General features: G+C 35.2%; 2 protein-coding genes across 55 annotated transcripts in view; both read right to left on the bottom strand.

Annotated features, from left to right (window-relative positions):
- si:dkey-76p14.2 overlaps window positions 1-18,025 on the bottom strand; it is a 247,425-nt gene that overhangs the window by 66,217 nt on the left and 163,183 nt on the right. For 2 of the 6 annotated variants that reach the window (XM_087272602.1, XM_087272603.1), the window contains exon 5: window positions 2,412-2,556. The exons of 2 other annotated variants lie outside the window; for them this stretch is intronic. The gene's annotated coding sequence lies outside the window, so the exon portion shown is untranslated. The remainder of the gene's footprint in view (window positions 1-2,411; window positions 2,557-18,025) is intronic. 2 more of the 6 variants (XM_087272605.1, XM_087272604.1) reach the window with 1 other exon arrangement.
- The window catches only part of pnp4a (purine nucleoside phosphorylase 4a), a 232,772-nt gene that overhangs the window by 51,564 nt on the left and 163,183 nt on the right, over window positions 1-18,025 (bottom strand). For 21 of the 49 annotated variants that reach the window (XM_087272146.1, XM_087272153.1, XM_087272155.1 and 18 more), the window contains one exon: window positions 2,424-2,556. The exons of 7 other annotated variants lie outside the window; for them this stretch is intronic. The gene's annotated coding sequence lies outside the window, so the exon portion shown is untranslated. Of the gene's footprint in view, window positions 1-2,411; window positions 2,557-7,929; window positions 8,031-18,025 lie in introns of those variants that run through there. 21 more of the 49 variants (XM_087272150.1, XM_087272140.1, XM_087272142.1 and 18 more) reach the window with 2 other exon arrangements.

Raw genomic sequence — 18,025 nt, 5'->3', positions numbered from 1 at the left:
TAATCTTTTTTTTTTTAAGTGTAAAGATGACACATTTTAAGGCACATTTTGCAGTACAACACAGTGACAGACAAAGAAAACTATAAAAATTTAAGAGTCAAGCTCTATTATTCATACCCCTGCGACATATGTATACACTGTAAAAAGTGGAAACAAACAAATTACTTCCATTTGTTACAATTAAATGGACTAAGTTTGAAAAACTTAATTTATAACAGTTTTCACACAAAAAAAGGGTTAGTTCTTTTAGGTGTAACAAGTTTTAGTAATTTATTTAATAGAACAAGAATGGAAAAGTGCACACAGTACTGTACAAATCATTTCCCATGTTAATATAATAATAGTACTTTTATTACAGTACACATAATTTTCTTCTCATGTTAATATATTAATAATAATACTTTTAAGTTTTGTGGCAAGTGCAAGTATTGTCCGCTATTAATGATAAATTACTTGTTACACCCAAAAGAACTAACTTAATTTATTACTGAATATTATCATAATTTAGGTTCGCCAAACTTAATTTGTTTAACTGTAACAAGTCAAAGTAACTTGTTTAAGTTTTCACTTTTAACGGTGTATATAATAAGAGGAAAAAAGAGAAAACAATTTAAATTTCCAGCATTGTATTAACCTACTGCTTTAATTCTAGTGCTTTCACTGACTGTCAGTATCTTAAGAGCCAGTGTCTCAGCTGTTGTTGTCCTAACCATACATATTTTATATAATTTGGAAAGATTGTCATCTATAATATCTAACATAATTTAAGAGTAAAATGGATTTTTGAAACAATGCAACAACTTTGAACATCCTATACATACAATACATACAGGTTATACATACAATAACCTGTGCCCACAATGGTTTGACAAAACTCTCATATACAATATAAAAATGTGACAGTTTCCAGTTTATATTTATATCAAAAGTCATAATTTCAAATTGACCTTACAAAACAAAACAAAATGACATCTTACGTTGGCGTCAAAAAACCATCTAAAATTTATTATTGGACTGTTCTGTCATCAAAGTTTCACATGTTTTTTTACACCAATGTTAGATGTCAGTTTGATGTCCTTCTGATATCAAGGTAGTTTACATTATTGTAGAGATACCAAATTCAGTGTCAATTTGCATTTGAAACTTTCAAATCATTAAAACTTTTCCTATTTCTTAATATTTTACTTAAATATTTAATACTTTGGTGAAGCAGTGGCGCAGTAGGTAGTGCTGTCGCCTTACAGCAAGAAGGGCGCTGGGTCGCTGGTTCGAGCCTTGGCTCAGTTGGTGTTTCTGTGTGGAGTTTGCATGTTCTCCCTGCGTTCGCGTGGGTTTCCTCCGGGTGCATCGGTTTCCCCCAAAGACATGCGGTACAGGTGAATTGCGTAGGCTAAATTGTCCGTAGTGTATGAGTGTGTGTGTGAATGTGTGTGTGGATGTTTCCCAGAGATGGGTTGCGGCTGGAGGGGCATTGGCTGCGTAAAAACTAGCTAGGCACTAGGGACTAAGCCGAAAAGAAAATGAATGAATGAATTTAATACTTTTTTGTATTGTTGTGTTGGTGATCAAAACTGCATCAATATGTAGATGTCAAATCAATTTGCATAGTTGATTTGTTCATTATATCACTCTTAATGTCAATTTGATGTTGTTGAGTCAGTTCAGTGCTGTTTTAAAGGATGGGACATAAAAAACTGTTTGTGCACTAACTTGACATTCAAAACAGGTTTGCCACTTATTCGTAGTTTGAAAATGTTTCCAAATGTCCTTTCTGAATGTACTTGCTAACAAAATGTGCAGCTAAAGTTGCCTCCTATTGACTTTCACTGCATTCACTGAGACTACAGCTTTGAAATTAGATTTACCTTGAAAACACTTACTGTCCACCTAATTCATAAATGCACATTTATTATGACTTTATGGTCAGGTCATTTACATTCAAGGTTTTCTGCAAAGATATGAGATTTGTTCCAATAATAAATATAGCAATAACATGCATTTCCATTAGTTTAATAAACTTTAACAGCTGCATAAATGTAGTCACTAACCATTCAGAAATGTCCTGGTTCAGTTTAGATGGTCTTTTTCTCTATTATCGTCTGATTATAGTTTGAACGTAATGCTTTAAAGCACTACAGCTCATTTTATTTACATTTTATTTACATTTTACTGACATTTTCTATGAGATTTAATTGCTTTGTTGTTTCTGGAGAGTCGGAATAGCATGTAAAGGCTCCGCCCTCTTCTGGAAAGCAGCAGCTCATTTGCATTTAAAGAGGCACACACAAAGATGGTGTATTTTTGCTCACACCCAAACAGGGTGTATTTTGAGCTGAACCAACATGATCACATGATTTTGGGAAAACCAGAAATTAGATTACCATCTTATGAAAAGAGGCATAATACGTCACCTTTAAATTCACCTTTTCACATCATGTGTGGGACTATGACAAGAGATTGGAGCCCTGCCATCTTGATTCTGTCTATTCGCTCAGTATCTCTTTATGGCTGACTGATCTCTGGTCCACGAGTCTGAACAACTGATGCTTCACAAGACTGTAAGAGAAAGTAAACAGGCGATGAGTGGGAGAATTCACCAGCCTAACATCTGTTTCATAAGTATGACTCACTGAGGTTTTAAATACTAAGCACACCCTTCAATTTCACACATACACACACACACACACACAGAGAGAGAGAGAGAGAGAGAGAGAGAGAGAGAGAGAGATGTCCTCCCACACAGCTTTACTGTCTTCGATTTTTGGAATTTAAAAGGGCAAACCACAACAAACAACACGTCTTCACCTACATAAGACACAGTGATGATCAACGAATGTTTCCTGGTTCACATGCAGAATTACAGTCAAAAGCAGGAATAAAAAAAAAACTTAGTTTTCTACTTTTAAAAACAGCAGGCCAAATTATCTGTATTTGTTTGTTTTGAGCTAGTATGTTCTGTATATGTATACTGGGAAATTTGTACAGTATGTGTGTGTAATAGTTTGTGTAATAGTGTAATAGTTGGTGTGCCTGGAAGGCGCGAGTACATCGCTCCACTTGCGCACACATATTGACATATAATCTTACATTGGAAATAACAAACTTGGCGCGGAAAAGACGCAATATGTGATTGGTCCGCTGCTATAGTTAATCCAGTGTGCGTGTGTATTAGCCTTGGTGTATAAGCTTGGAACTTTAAACTAGCACACAGGTGGAATAATTTTGTTTAGTTGCAGCAGTTTTGTTCCGTGCAACAGAAACGCAGCATTGAGAAGCCTTTACAATTAAGTATTCAAAAGTTTTCAGCTGCTCGCACCACTCGACTAATATAAGATGACTCACGCTCTACACAGCCTTCAACTCCAGCTCGTGCTGTATTGAACAGACGCACGCCACTTCATAACTATAGCAGCCGTTTTTGACTGAAACACATTTATTTTGGTGTCTTGGCCACCAATTGAATAGCCCTGGAGTACAGAGCCACCATCACTATACCCCCTGCTGGTCTCACTAACACCATATGCAGCAGCAACTTAGCTTTCCTATGTGGTCTCCCATCCAGATACTGGCCAGGTGCAGCCCTGCTTAGCTTCAGTGGGTGATCATGTGAGAGTTGCAGAGTGCTAGCTCCCGGATATAGCACATACAAAAAACAACTAAATAAGTAAAAATTCATTTTTTGTAAATAGTCTTTATTTAACTTAAAACTATGTGTTTTTATATTAAAGGGTCAAAATGTACTGTAAAGCATTAAGAAGATTAATAAATATTATTATAAAAAATGTAACCAGTTACACACATATTCTAATATTGAGACCCTACAGGTATTATACAGTATGATGTACAAAGTCAAACTGAATAATTCAGTAATCAATATCAGTAATGGTAAGAAGAAAATCTTTCAAATGTTTTAAATTCTGCCATTATTGACATCATATGGAGACTTTCTGACATTTTTTCCCTATTTTCATGTCATACTGTGATGGGTACCATCAAGCTCTGAGGTTTTCCTCCCCTCTGAAATCTCATGAATTATTCAGGTGAACCAGACAACTGTAATGTGCCGAGAATGAATGCTGTGGGCTGTAAAATTTAGGCTGATTTTAGTGGATAAAGGGACTATGGGGAAAAAATCATGCGCCTTTACTATTCATTAAAGCAATGCTTTTTCCTAAGAGGTGAAAGCACAGGCCTTGTTATTTTATTTATAGGGAGAAAATGAAACAAAACCTCACTTGGTTTTGAACTAGATTAATTAATGTATTGCTTAAGAGAAGAATTGCATTAGTATATCTCTGGTGTCCCCAGAATGTGTCTGTGAAGTTTCAGCTTGAAATACCCCACAGATCATTTATAATAGCTTGTCAAATTAGCTCCTTTTTGGGTGTGAGCAAAAAAAAAAAAAATCTCTTTAAATGCAAATGAGCTGCTGCTTTCTTAAAGTGGGCGGAGCCTTTTCGTTCTATTCTGACATAAACAACAAAACAAGTGAATCTCATACAGAACAAATGTCCAACAACAATCAATTTTCAATGTTTTCTCTTGCAGACACATTGTAAATCTTGAGCTGCTATAGCGATTCAACAGAAATGTCACCATGAGTGGAAATTTGCAGATTAAGGATTGGTAATATATGATAAGATTCACCAAGGGAGCAAAATCTGAGAGACTGTTTTACCACATTTTTGACTTCTTTCATTTGCTGGGTTGGTAGATGCACCAAGAACCCTACAGCACTTACATGCACACTTAGAAAAAAATATTCTAAAAAGTACCAAATTAGGATTCTTAAACTTGTAACAATAGCAGAACATTTCTAGTGCTTATCAGACTCCTTTTCATAAGATTTCGTTAAGAACCATGCGTTGAAAGTGCTATATAAGACCATATATAATAAATTTGTCATTAATATTAATACAAAGTCTTTAATAGTTTTATCTTTTTATTTTGCTTGATCTTACATCTTGCAGGCTTTGTCAAGGTTTAAAAAAACATTATAAATAATTTGCATTGTATTGTACTGTGTTGAACTGTGTTGTACTGTGTTGAACTTGTGAAAATAACTATGCTTGAACAACAGTTATTACATTACATTATTATGACTATATTTAATAAATGACAACTGACACTGAATATGAATAAATGAAATGAAACAACAAACAGGAAATATATGCACTGTAAACCAAATTCCGGGAAAATGTGACATTGTCACAACTCTCCATGTTGCCTGTCTGTGCATCATTATGAGTGTATTTTGGTTAAACAGTGCCTTTTTCTCTTCGCAGATAATTAGGTTATGGAAATGAGTTTAAACTTACAATGTGTCTCTTACTGTTGTTTAGGTAAAAAAGTACTGTATATAAAAGCCAAAGTAACAAAAATGTACAGAGTGCTATACCTTCCTAGTGTTAAAAAAAGAAAATGTGAAGTCAGGGGGTCTCCTTATTTAAATGTTTGTGATTGTTTATGCATAAACCTGAGTAATTTTTAAAATCATAAATTCTCTTACTCTAAGGAGAAAAGATGAAAGGTATCCTCAACTGAAGAGTGCTACAAACTAAAAACTGAAGAAAAAAAATGATTGCAGGAAACAAGTTGTTTTGAAAGTGAAAATGTTCAGAAATTATAAGAAATGATGAATTTACTTGTTGAGACAGTCCATGCTGACAGTCTGTGTTGATGGTTAAGCTTTAGAAATCCAGTAATGATGTGCTTTAGTTACAGATTCAAAAAACAAAAAGGCAATAAATAAATAAAAATTGAGCATAAAATCAGGATGATATGATTCTTATGTGCAAAGTGCAAAAATGATTCCTTTGTGAATGTTTACTCTGTGCAGGTAACATTTAAACTCTGCATGAACCGGGACATTTATTTCAGTATATTGATGTACTTTTAACTGAAACAGAATATTGAGTAGGGGCAGGGCTTTTTTTCTTTTTGTGGATCATTCACTCATAGCAACCTAACGGTGATGCTGTGCTTGCACCAGACAAGGCACGCATGAACAAATCCCGCTTTTGGCGCATTAATAGATGTGTGAACATTTTGAGTTTACTTACTTCATTCTGTGTCAAATTCACTTTACAATAGATGGGGATTCACATCATGGCCAGGGCTTCTGTCTGCCCATCAGTCTAACTTTGTTGCTTAATGGCTAGCATGAGTTTAACAGGAATAGTAGTTGTGCTTTATGTGCTTTAGGAATGCAAAAAACAGTGCAGATTTGTGTGGTGCTGTGTCTAATGCCGAGTTCAGACTGCATGATTTTCAAAGTAGTCATGTCATAGATGTTTTCACACTGCATGACTATCTGGGCTGGCGTTTCGTCACTGCTTTGTTTACACTGCAAGATGGTTCGGCGACAGGGATATTCACATTGCATGACTTTACTATAGGAAGAATCGCCGACAACTTCATCCAAACTATGTCTCACAGCCAAAAACATGTAGTATATCTTTTGTTATTAACTACATAATGAGAAAGAAGCCTTTAATGGGGTAGAACATGTACATGTTTGCTCACCTGGGTTTAAAGGGAATTAGCCATTTCTCCTCAACGTTGATAATAAACTAGGCTAATTTCTTTCTGTATGAAACGTCAAAAAGACACGCTTGCTTCTGAGTCCTGTCAAACCCCCACTAGTTTTTCCTCTATTTCGTGGGTCCAAATAAACCGAAAAAGAGCGCTTTTAACTTCTCCCCCAGCCTCCTGCTGGCCTGCAGCAGGTATACACACACGCACACACAAGTGAAAGCTGCTCTCTCATTGGCTGTAGGCGATCGCTGATGTTATTTTCAGTCAAAACTCAATTCACACGGCATGATTTGAATCGCCGACAGCTCCAGATATTTAGCATGCCAAATATCTCATAGGCATCGGCGACTCATCTGCGATTCTCTCAGATCGCATCTTTGAAAGTTCATACTGTGTGATTGTCACTCACGTGCACGAGCAGCGATTTGCCTGTGATTTCAGGCATTTGCCGGCAAATTCTCAAAACCTGTCGGCGAGCCAAATTCAGGGCTAAAATCACGCAGTCTGAACTAGGCATTAGTCTACTAGATCCTTTCAGAGATGCACCCAGCTCTGTGAGTTCATCAACTCCTCCAGAAACTATACCTGGATGATGGAGTCTTTCAGAGGTACTTCAAACTCAGCCGAGCCCAGTTTGATGAACTGTTTTCTGGTGTCTACAAGAGGATTTCCCCTCAGGACAGCAACAACAGGCACTACGTCATTATCAGTTCCCTACAAGAGCAAACTCATGATTGGTTAACGCGGCACGAATGTCTGCTGAAGCTCAGATTTTCGAGCGATTTGCATAATACACTCGTTAAGCGCCTTAAGAGCGAAGCGCGCAAAATGCTAAATCCGCACCGTTCCATTCGAGTGAATCACGTCACAGGATGTGTAAATAAACTTGCACCTGATGCTTCATCCGCATCTGGTGTGAACGCAGCATAAGAGGGGTGTGGTTAAGAATATTATGGCCATCAAACCGATGCCAACAGAGAAGGACCAACACTCCAAACGCAAAAGCAAACGGTCAGACTTTGATTAAAGGTTACCAAAATTAGCTTTTTTCAGTGGATTAACTTGCACGAATAAATTGTTCACCTAAAGAATAACAATGTGCACAAGCAAAATAAACATTGTAAAGAAAATAACTGTCTTTTTCTAATTATGAAAGAAGATGATATGTCTCCTTTAAAAAGAAACAATCTAAACTTTTCTTTAAGACAGAATCAAGTAAACATGCTTAAGAGAGATAAAGATTGATCCTTCTTGTGACCTCTGAATAATACGTAAGTGTTTGAAAGTCTCTGTCTCTGATCTCTGGAGTCATAATCAAAGACTCTGTGTCGGACAGAAGATGTGAGAAGAACTTTATGAATGCTCTTAGGATGAGCCTGAAAAAGTGCTTACCGCTGCATCTCTCCTGCACTGAATGATTTGCATGGAGACTCAGATAGTATGGAGCGCAGATGGCTGAAGGCCTCTTGGCAGCAGGCTGTCTCTGTTTCCCCGAAACGGTGTGAATTCAAAGGGACTAGAGTGCTGTGTTTCCATCTTCATGTGACAGGAAGAGGCAGCTACTTCAGTTCCTTTGTTGTATTATACATTAGCACTATTTAGCTGTTTTCATTCAATAATTTACAAATTATTCAGTGCAGCTAAAAAAAACGGAAAGGGAGGCTACAAAAGACTTGCACCTCATCGTCCTTTATTTGATACGAAAGTCTATAAGATTTACCACTTAAACATTTTGATGTAAAATTATGACAAAATCGGAACTATAAATAAAATAAAATATTGATATTAAAAAACCTATGTGATTTAAATTACATTTAAAAAAATATTTATTAATGTATGTCATGAAGTGTATGATGTGTCATGTTTATCTGAAATTTGAAAACCTTGAGGTAAATTAATCCCTGACAAATACAAAAAAAAATAATAATAATGACGACAACAACAGACTCTTACAGGCAGAATCTCTATGAAGAGTTGTGTGGAATATCTGTTGTCTAATACTGTTTGTAAATGCTAATAAAGTCGGTGCTCCTCCATATCTCTCCCTGACTGTATGGATAAAGTGGTGCAGGATCAGTGGCTCCGCTTTGGTCTGCCGCAATCAATCTGACATTTGTTTTTTTGATTAGCTGGTCTATCAGAGCTTACAGACGTGAGCCTCCGTGTCCCGTTTCTGGCACTCCAAGCTTTTTACATGGAAATGCATTGTAATTACTATGCTGCATGGCAGTGATATTTATTCAGGGATAAGTGAATGGCATGGGACTTAAAGCGGGCCGCTTTTCAAAGGAGCTAAGATGAGATGAGATGAAGTGAGAGAAAGAGGGGGTGGAAGAAGCGAAAGAGCGTGTCTGGATAAATAAAAGAAGGTGCTGGTAGTGGATGTGCTTCTGAAGTTATGAACATCTGTTTAACAAGTCTAAATGTACAAAAAAATTGCATGAACTCATATCTGTAAAATATAATTTAATAAAATACAATAAAATAAAATAATATCAGTATGATTCCTCAATATTTTTGCAGTCTTTTAGGCATTTATCAAAACACAATAGAATAATACAGTAAAACAATTTTACATTTTAAAACACTTATTCTTATAATGACAATGATCTATTATAGAGCATTTTAATATGATGATTTAGTGCTCAAAAATAAGTATGGATTACCAGTGTCGTTGCTTAATTTGTTTGTGTGTAACTCATTAAACTTTTTAAATATTACACAATGCAAAATTACTCTCAAACTACAAATTATTTTAAAAGTTATAACAAACTTAAATAAACGATCTTAGCAAAAAACTAAGTTGCAAAAGCTAGAAAAATTAAGTTCTGGTAATTCAAAAATTTGTTGCTGTAACTAGACTAGAAAATTTAAGACATAAAATTAGGTTGTGGTAGCTAGAAAAATTACGTGACGGTAACAAGAAAAATGTAGTTGCTTTAACTAAAGAAATGCAAGACATAAGAACTAGAAAAAATTAAGTTGCTGTAACTAGAACATTTCAGTTGTGGTAACTAGAAAAATTAAGTTATGAGAACTGAAAGAAATTAAGTTGCGGCAACTAGAAAATGTAAGTTATAAAATTCAAGTTGCGGTAACTAGAAAAATTATTTTTCACTAAATTAAGTTTCTACTTACATTTAAGTTGCAGTAACTAGAAATAAATGTAGTTGCTTTAACAAAAAATGAAAGTTATTAGAACTGGAAAAATTAAGCTACTAAAAATTTAAGTTATAAAAATTCAAGTTGCGGTAATTAGAAAAATTTAGTTGCTGTAACTAGAAAAAAATTAAGTTGTATCATGTTGAAAGCTAGAAAAAAATTAATTATGAGAACTAACTAAAAAAAAGTTTTGAGAACTCCAAAAATTGAAGTTGTAATATTTTTAAGTGTACGTTACCAAAGATTTAGTATTGCTGAATACATGTTGTTTATTGCTATCCATTAACAAATACATTAATGTATGTGTAAGTAAACATTAACTAAGCTGTTCTAATATGCTGTTAGATTATGAGTAAGTTAACATTATCAATGATTATGTAATGTTAAACAAAGTCATTGTTCACCATTGGATCATGTTATCTGATCTTTAACTGACATGTTAATATATGTCTGGTTCGCATTAACAAAGATTTGGTGTTTATTGTTATTTCATGATCAACTAACTAACACAACTTTATTAAAGTGTTACCATTTTTGTAAAAATGTAAAAGTCCTCTATCCAGCAAAGAAGGACTAAATTAATTCAAACCATTAATATCTTTCAAAAATTAAATCTTACTAATACACAAACCTTTGATTAATAGTAGAGGTACAACTTTATTTAATAATTTCAAATATTGTCATTCCAAAAGGTTTTGAATACCATAACAAATCAAATTTTTACTAATTAGGTGAATGGGTTATTATTGATTTGTTAAATAGGACAAAGCACTTTGTCAGAATCGTAACCTAAATGTAATTGATCAGAACTGTTTTCAACTTTAGATAGATCAATAAAAATTCAAATGTCAGTAATGCAGACACATTTTTATCAAACAATGAAAAAAACCAAATGTGTGTAAAAGATCGTTTGTTAGTTAGCTTTCCTCTGCTGTTAATTATACGTGTAAAATCTCCCAAGTGTAACACTGAGCGAGTAAGTAAAAACACAAAATGCAAAGCAGTCCATTTCACAAACAGCAAATCAATATACTGAACAGACATACTGATGTCAAAGCAATTATCTGATCTTATGGACCACAACCATAAGAAGCCATAACCACTTCATGTATAAATACAATTTAAATGAATTAATAAATAAATTAAATAAATGAAGGTATGATTACATTAATTAATATATGAATGGATAAACAAACTAATAAATAAATAAGCAAATTCAAACATTTTTTGGGACGTATTTGTAAGGTCAGTTTATAAAGTCCCTTACACTGACAAATTTTGTATTTATTAATTAAAACTCCCAAAAAGTACCCTTTCCTGAAACTAATGTACAAATTACAAATGAATAAGCTGAAATGAATAGAAATGAAAGTAAAATGGCAAAACGGTATCAATAAATAATGTACAAATATGATCATTTATAAACATATAATAATAAGATTAATATAACATATAATAATAATAATAATAATAATAATAATAATAATAATAATAATAATAATAATAATAATATAAAAGAATAGGTCCCACTTTATATTAAGTGTCCTTTACTATGTACTTGTATCAAAAAATAAATACAATGTACTTACTGTGTTCAAAATGTATTTGAGTACACTTGTGGTGCTCTTGAGTTGGGAAAGGGGTTGGGTTATAAACAGGTTTGGTGGTATGGGTAGGTTTAAAGGTGGGTTAAAGTGTAAGAGATGGTCAGCAGTGTATTTACAAATGTAGTTACAGAAGTTAATTACAGGAGTAGTTACATACAGGTATTTATTCAAGCATAAGTACAAAGTAAATACATATACAATAAGTATACAATGTACTTATTACAATAAGTACATTGTAACAAACTATTAATTCCTGTGTAAGTACATATTAGTTAAGGCCACGTAATATAAAGTGGGACTAAAGAATATTCAGCATCTTTATACAGCTTTTTCAATGTGATAAACCCTGGTTCAAGTCTAGTGAAAAAATAGTTTAAGCCATAAGCAGGGTAAATTATTGCATTTCTATCACACTTTCCCCCTTTAACACTGTGAGGTAAGTTTAAGGAAAGGTTTAATGTTGATGGCATGTTATTTAAAAACACAATAAAGCATCAGCTTTTCAGTTCCTTTCATTGAACAGACTTTCAGATTTGCCACAAAATATTCCTGAACCATTTTATCTGTTTTCGATAAAAGCCAAGCACAATTTTATCAAGATTTAGCAGCACTAACATGGAAGGCGCAATGTTTGCAAAAATACCACCACATGAGCTTGTTTTGCTAAAACTGTAAATTAAAAGTGCGGTCAACTTCACGAACAGTTAATCAATATATTGAACAGACATACTAATGTCAAAGCAATCATGCAGTCCTATGGATCACTACCATATGTGGCCATAAAAACACTGCACATGTGAGCTAGCTCTGTTTACACAATTTACCTTACAAGTCTAGATTGCAACTACAATCCTTAATTAGCTGAAGTTGGTTATTTCTGCCATTTGGAAGAACAATCAAAGCTTATTAAACAGCCAGTCTATGAAAACTGCACTACAATGACAGATTTACTGTGTTTAATGACAATTATCACACTAGCGTACATGCTAGCATGTCTGGCAGTAGGACACCTGGGACTGGTAGTAAGAAGTGTTCGGTCTCCCTAGAGCTGAAAGTGCTTGTGGTGGGGTTAACAAGCTCCTTGTGTTTCTTTTTGCTAATTAACACATTAATCTTATGAATATATGTAAATTGACACTTAACTGCATAGTTATGTGCCATGGTATCTGAACCACAATCATCAATCACACACCAGCAGCAGTGTGAACCAGAAGAGATTATGGCAAGTGTAGCGACAGTTCACATTTAACCCTTGCAAACAGATGTTGGATGAGTGCTTTTATCTCAGAGGGGGAAAGAACTAACAAACCTGTTCGCTGTAAACATGTTTATGTACATACTCAAGCTGCTTTTGAGCGCTGCAGATTATTTCACATTTCTGATGACAGACAGACAGACAGATAGACTTAAATACAGACAGACAGACAGACAGACAGATACATAGACATAAATACAGACAAACATACAATAATATAGATACATAGACAGACAGACATACATACAGACAGATTTTGGCTGGCAAACAGACAGAGACAGACAGTTATTCATATAGACAGATAAAAAAGCATGCCCAATACAAAACCTCAAAATCATGAAAAAAAAAACTGATATTGTCATGATAAATGATACAACCCCAAATCAGAAAAGGTTGGGACAGTATGGAAGACACAAATAAAAAAAGAAAGTAGTGATTTACTAATGGGCGACGCAGTGGCGCAGTGGGTAGCACGTTCGCCTCACAGCAAGAAGGTCGCTGGGTTGCTGGTTCGAGCCTCGGCTCAGTTGGCGTTTCTGTGTGGAGTTTGCATGTTCTCCCTGCGTTCACGTGGGTTTCCTCCGGGTGCTCCGGTTTCCCCCACAGTCCAAAGACATGCGATACAGGTGAATTAGGTAGGCTAAATTGTCCGTAGTGTGTGTGTGTGTGTGTGTGTGTGAATGTTTCCCAGAGATGGGTTGTGGCCGGAAGGGCATCCGCTGCGTAAAAACTTGCTGGATAAGTTGGCGGTTCATTCCGCTGTGGCGACCCCAGATAAATAAAGGGACTAAGCCAACAAAAATATGAATGAATGATTTACTAATTTATTTATACTTTTTTTAAATTTCATGAACACAGAATATTGTCTGGTGAATTTGACTTCATTTGCAAATACACATTCTCTCCTGTCATTCAGGGCTGCAACACATACCAAAAAAGTAGGGACAGGAGCAATTCAGGGCTAGTAATCAGGTAAATTGTATAAATAATGATCTGATTCGAAACAGATGATTTCAACAGGTGATTATAATTAAAAAGCAGCATGCAAGAAATGTCTAGTTCTTTAGGAGCAAAGATGTTTAAAAACAATGTTCCTCAAAGAGAAAAGTAGGAAGACATTTGGATACTTTACCTTCAACAGTGCAAAACAATTAAAAGCTTCAAGGAATCTGGAGGAGTTTTAGTGCGTAAAGGACAAGGCGTAAGCAACCGTAAACTGAAATCCCTCAGGTGGCACTGCATCAAGAATCGTTGGTATCACCACATGGCCTCAGGACTACTTTGGCAAACCCTTGTCAAGTACCACAATATGTATTTACTTCCAAAAATGCCAGTTAAAACTGTACTGTGCCAAAAAGAAGCCCCATGTTAACATGTCCAGAAGTGCCATTGACTTCTCTGGGTTTGGATGCATTTGGGATGGAACATCACACATTGGAAACGTGTACTGTGGTCAGATAAATCAGTATTTTCAGGTACTTATTGGGAGAAATTGACACCGTGTGCTCCAGACCAAAAAAGAAAAGGATTATACAGACTGTTACCATCAACAAGTCTAAAAGGCAGGGTCTGTCATGGTATGGGGTTGTGTCAGTGCTCTTGGCAAAGGTAATTTGCACTTCTAATGCTGAAAAGTACATTGAGATTTAGGAGCACAATATGCTGTCTTTTTTTTCAGAGATACCCATGCATATTTCAACATTACAAAGTCCTGGCTGTAGAGGAAGAGGATACAGGTACTTGACTGGCCTGCCTGCAGTCCTGACCTGTCTCCAATAGAGAATGTGTGGCGCATTTCAAAGCGCAAAATACAACAACGAAGACCCCGTACTGTTGCCTTACTGTTTGCAGGAAGAACGGGACAAAATTACACATGAAACACTACCCGCTTGGTGTCTTCAGTCCCAAAACATCTTGTAAGTGTTGTGAAAAGAGATGGCGACATTACAAAGATGCTTTACTAAAACATTACTAAAAAATGCTTTACTATTCCAACTTTTTTTAAATGTGTTGCAAAAACCCAATTTATATTGTAATACATGTTTATTTACGGGGAAAAAAACTATAAAAATCCTGAGGAACACATTAAATAATGTTTGTTGTATTGTCTGCAATGTAATAAAAGCCAAAGTAAATAAAATAAAAAATTTTAATTTTTTATTTGAGTTTTCCATACTGTCCCATCTTTTTCTGATTTGGGGTTATGATTCATCCTTTTAATGTATATCTTATTTCTCTTTCTGTTTGACAGACAGACAGATAGATATCTATAGACAATACATATATAGAAAAATCATTAATGTCTATGAGAACTGTTTTGGTTCCCTAAAAGTGCTTTGTCCTTGGTCCAGACCCCAGGTGAAGCCCGGAGAAAATCCCATTAAACAAACCTCTCCCCCCAGTCCTGGCCATTTGGTCCAGAGATCACCGGCCAACTCCATCAATCCAAATCATTGGGGCAATCTGTCAGGTCCAGCTAGTGGCACTGTGCCTAGATTTCGCCTTAACATGACTGATTATTCGATCTGATCCTAACTACATATTGTCCTAATCCTTAAGATGGATGAGGTTTAGCCATTTAATGCTTCTCTGAATGTAGTCCATTTGGGTTAGAAGGGATTCTGCTCGCAGACCACTCAAACAATCAGAGAAAAACAACGAAGGCCAGACAGAGGCACTGTTTTTCTTTCATAGACAATTCAATTTTTGATATGACGTTCACGATCTTGCGGATGGGATTTAGGGTTTTATGGATTAGCATATTGTTTCTGTGGCAATGTCATAATCGTCTGGTAAGGCCAGACACAACATTGAGAAATCACGGATTATAACAAACTGAATTTGGCGAACAGGGGATTGTTGCTCTAAAAGTCAACATGAAATCAAAATTGACCCTATGCACTTTCCTAATGCATGTTCCAAGTCTAATTGCAAATGATGAATTCTGAATGTTATACCAATGAAACAAATGTCTCAATCAAAATGCATTATAAAGTAATACAGTGCTTGTAATCATTTTTCATCATTATTTTAGCAAACTTACCCTCAGTCTGGTTCCATTTCAGCATGTTACTCTCAATTTTCACCAGAACTGTTCTTTTTATATCTAACTACAAAGGCTACATGTACACAACAATGATGTCAAACTTAGCTACGTTTAAGTTAGCATTTTCACAATATGAACATCCAATATCTAAAAAAAGTTATTAACTGCAGACCCGTAGCCAGGGGGGTTCGGGTGGTTTGGAATACCCACCTCTCACTAAGGTCCAGAATTTGTCCCATACATTTGTCCTATTTTTATTGCTAAGCCTTAATAAATAGTGAAAATAACCCTCCAGAAAAGGTGTTAAGACCAAGCGGAATCTCCTGGTGGCTGTGGCTTCGGTGTGACTTCAGTTAATCACTTTTGGCCAATGTTTCATTTTACAATCTGACATAAGAGAAGTCCTTTTTCGCTACTGGATTGTTTTTAAAATAGAAAACATTTCAAATCACTTTTATTGAGACATAATCAGCAGCATGTGTACAATGATGAGTTCAATGTGCTGGACAGTTTTTTTATTTGCCTAATAAATGACAGTAGACTTCAGTTTTTCATTTAAATTTAAAACTTTAACAGGTTCATAAATATTTATTTTAAAAATAAGTATTACTTCACGGTTCTTCATTATAAATCTTTAGAAAACGTTTTGACGAGCTAATTCAGCTAAAAATAGTGCTTAAAATATCATTAAAATGCAGTATTTATATCTCACAATTACGGAGAAAATGAGGCAAATAACTGCAAAAAGAACCACCCCTTTCACCAGGCTGGCTTTGGGCCTGAACTGAAAATGTTGTCATTTAGACACCCCGTAAAACTATTACAATTCTTTTTGGTAAATAAATTCAATTTTAAATAAAACAGATATAACAGAAGATAAAAGACTGAGAATTAGAAACATTTCCTTGACATCAATTTGAAATAAAATATAGTTAAAATGAACTTAACCTTAACTAAAACTGAAAGAAAGTAAACACCTAAAAAATCAATTATTGCTATAATTGCTAAAACATGAACACATACATATTAATAATTAGCTTCCTATTTTTGGAATTTGGGATTCTCAGGTGTATTTTTGTTTTGTTTTGTTTATTTACACTTTTGAACTTTATTATGGGATCTTGACCTCTGCTCCTTTTGATGTTGAAAAGTTTATTCTAAAAAGTTTTTATAGATATTTTTAATAGTCTGAAACAATATATTTTCAGTGGTGCTCATGTAAATTATGGTTTTATATCTGTTATTGCCATGCGGCAACCTCCCGTTCTCCTTCAAAAAACCAGTAAGGAAATAACTATAAATGCAATTCATTGACTAGCCTCTAGGGGCTGGCCTCAACTGCCCCGCGCAGCTTCATTTGTGCTCTTCATGAATCTACCAATGACATCACGGACAATACGTACATTTTTTTTGTACAATTTATGTTTATTGCAATGATTTCTCAATATAGTATTTCCTATGCACAGTAGGTAGAGCTGTCGCCTCACAGCAAGAAGGTCACCGGTTGAGCCTTGGCTGGGTCAGTTGGCGTTTCTGTGTGGATTTTGCATGTTCTCTCTGCCTTTGGATCGGTTACCTCTGGGTGCTCCGGTTTACCCCACAGTCCAAAGACATGCGGTACAGGTGAATTAGGTGAGCTAAATTGTCCATAGTGTATGAGTGTGAATCAGTGTTTATGAATGTTTCCCAGAGATGGGCTGCAGCTGAAAAAGCATCCGCTGTGTAAAACATATTCTGAATCAGTTAGTGGTTCATTCCATTGTGGCGACCCCCAGATTAATAAAAGGACTTAGCCAAAAGAAACTGAATGAATGAATATTTCTTATACAATATAATGTTTCATACTACTAATGTTTAGCTGTAAATTTAAACTGTAATGTGCAGTTCAAAAGGATAAATAAATGCACAAACCCTATGAATAACAAATTCATTCATTCATTCATTCATTTTCTTTTCGGATAATTCCCTTTATTAATCAGGGGTCGCCACAGTGGAATGAAACGACAACTTATCCAGCATATGTTTTACGCAGCGGATGCCCTTCCAGCTGCAACCCAACAGCGGGAAACACATTCTTCCAATATTCAATTCCCCTATAGCACATGACTTTGTGCTGTGGGGGAAACCAAAGCACCCGTAGGAAACCCACACGAACACGGGGAGACCATGCAAACTCCACACAGAAATGCCAACTGACCCAGCCGGGACTCAATCCAGCAACTTTCTTGCTGTGAGGCGATCGTGCTACCCACTGCACCATCATGCTTCCCGAATAACAAATGACTATTAGCTAATGGATCATTTAATGTACTATAACTTTACTTAAATACTAAACTAACACTCCTTTTTACCATCCATGATAAAATATATCACATTATATGATTTAAGTAATAATAAGTAAGATTAGCATTACGTTTA

The sequence above is a fragment of the Danio rerio genome, chromosome 11 (assembly GCF_052040795.2).
Source record: "Danio rerio strain M-AB ecotype USA chromosome 11, GRCz13ab, whole genome shotgun sequence".
NCBI classification, from domain to species: domain Eukaryota; kingdom Metazoa; phylum Chordata; class Actinopteri; order Cypriniformes; family Danionidae; genus Danio; species Danio rerio.
This window is presented reverse-complemented; position numbering and strand designations above follow the sequence as displayed.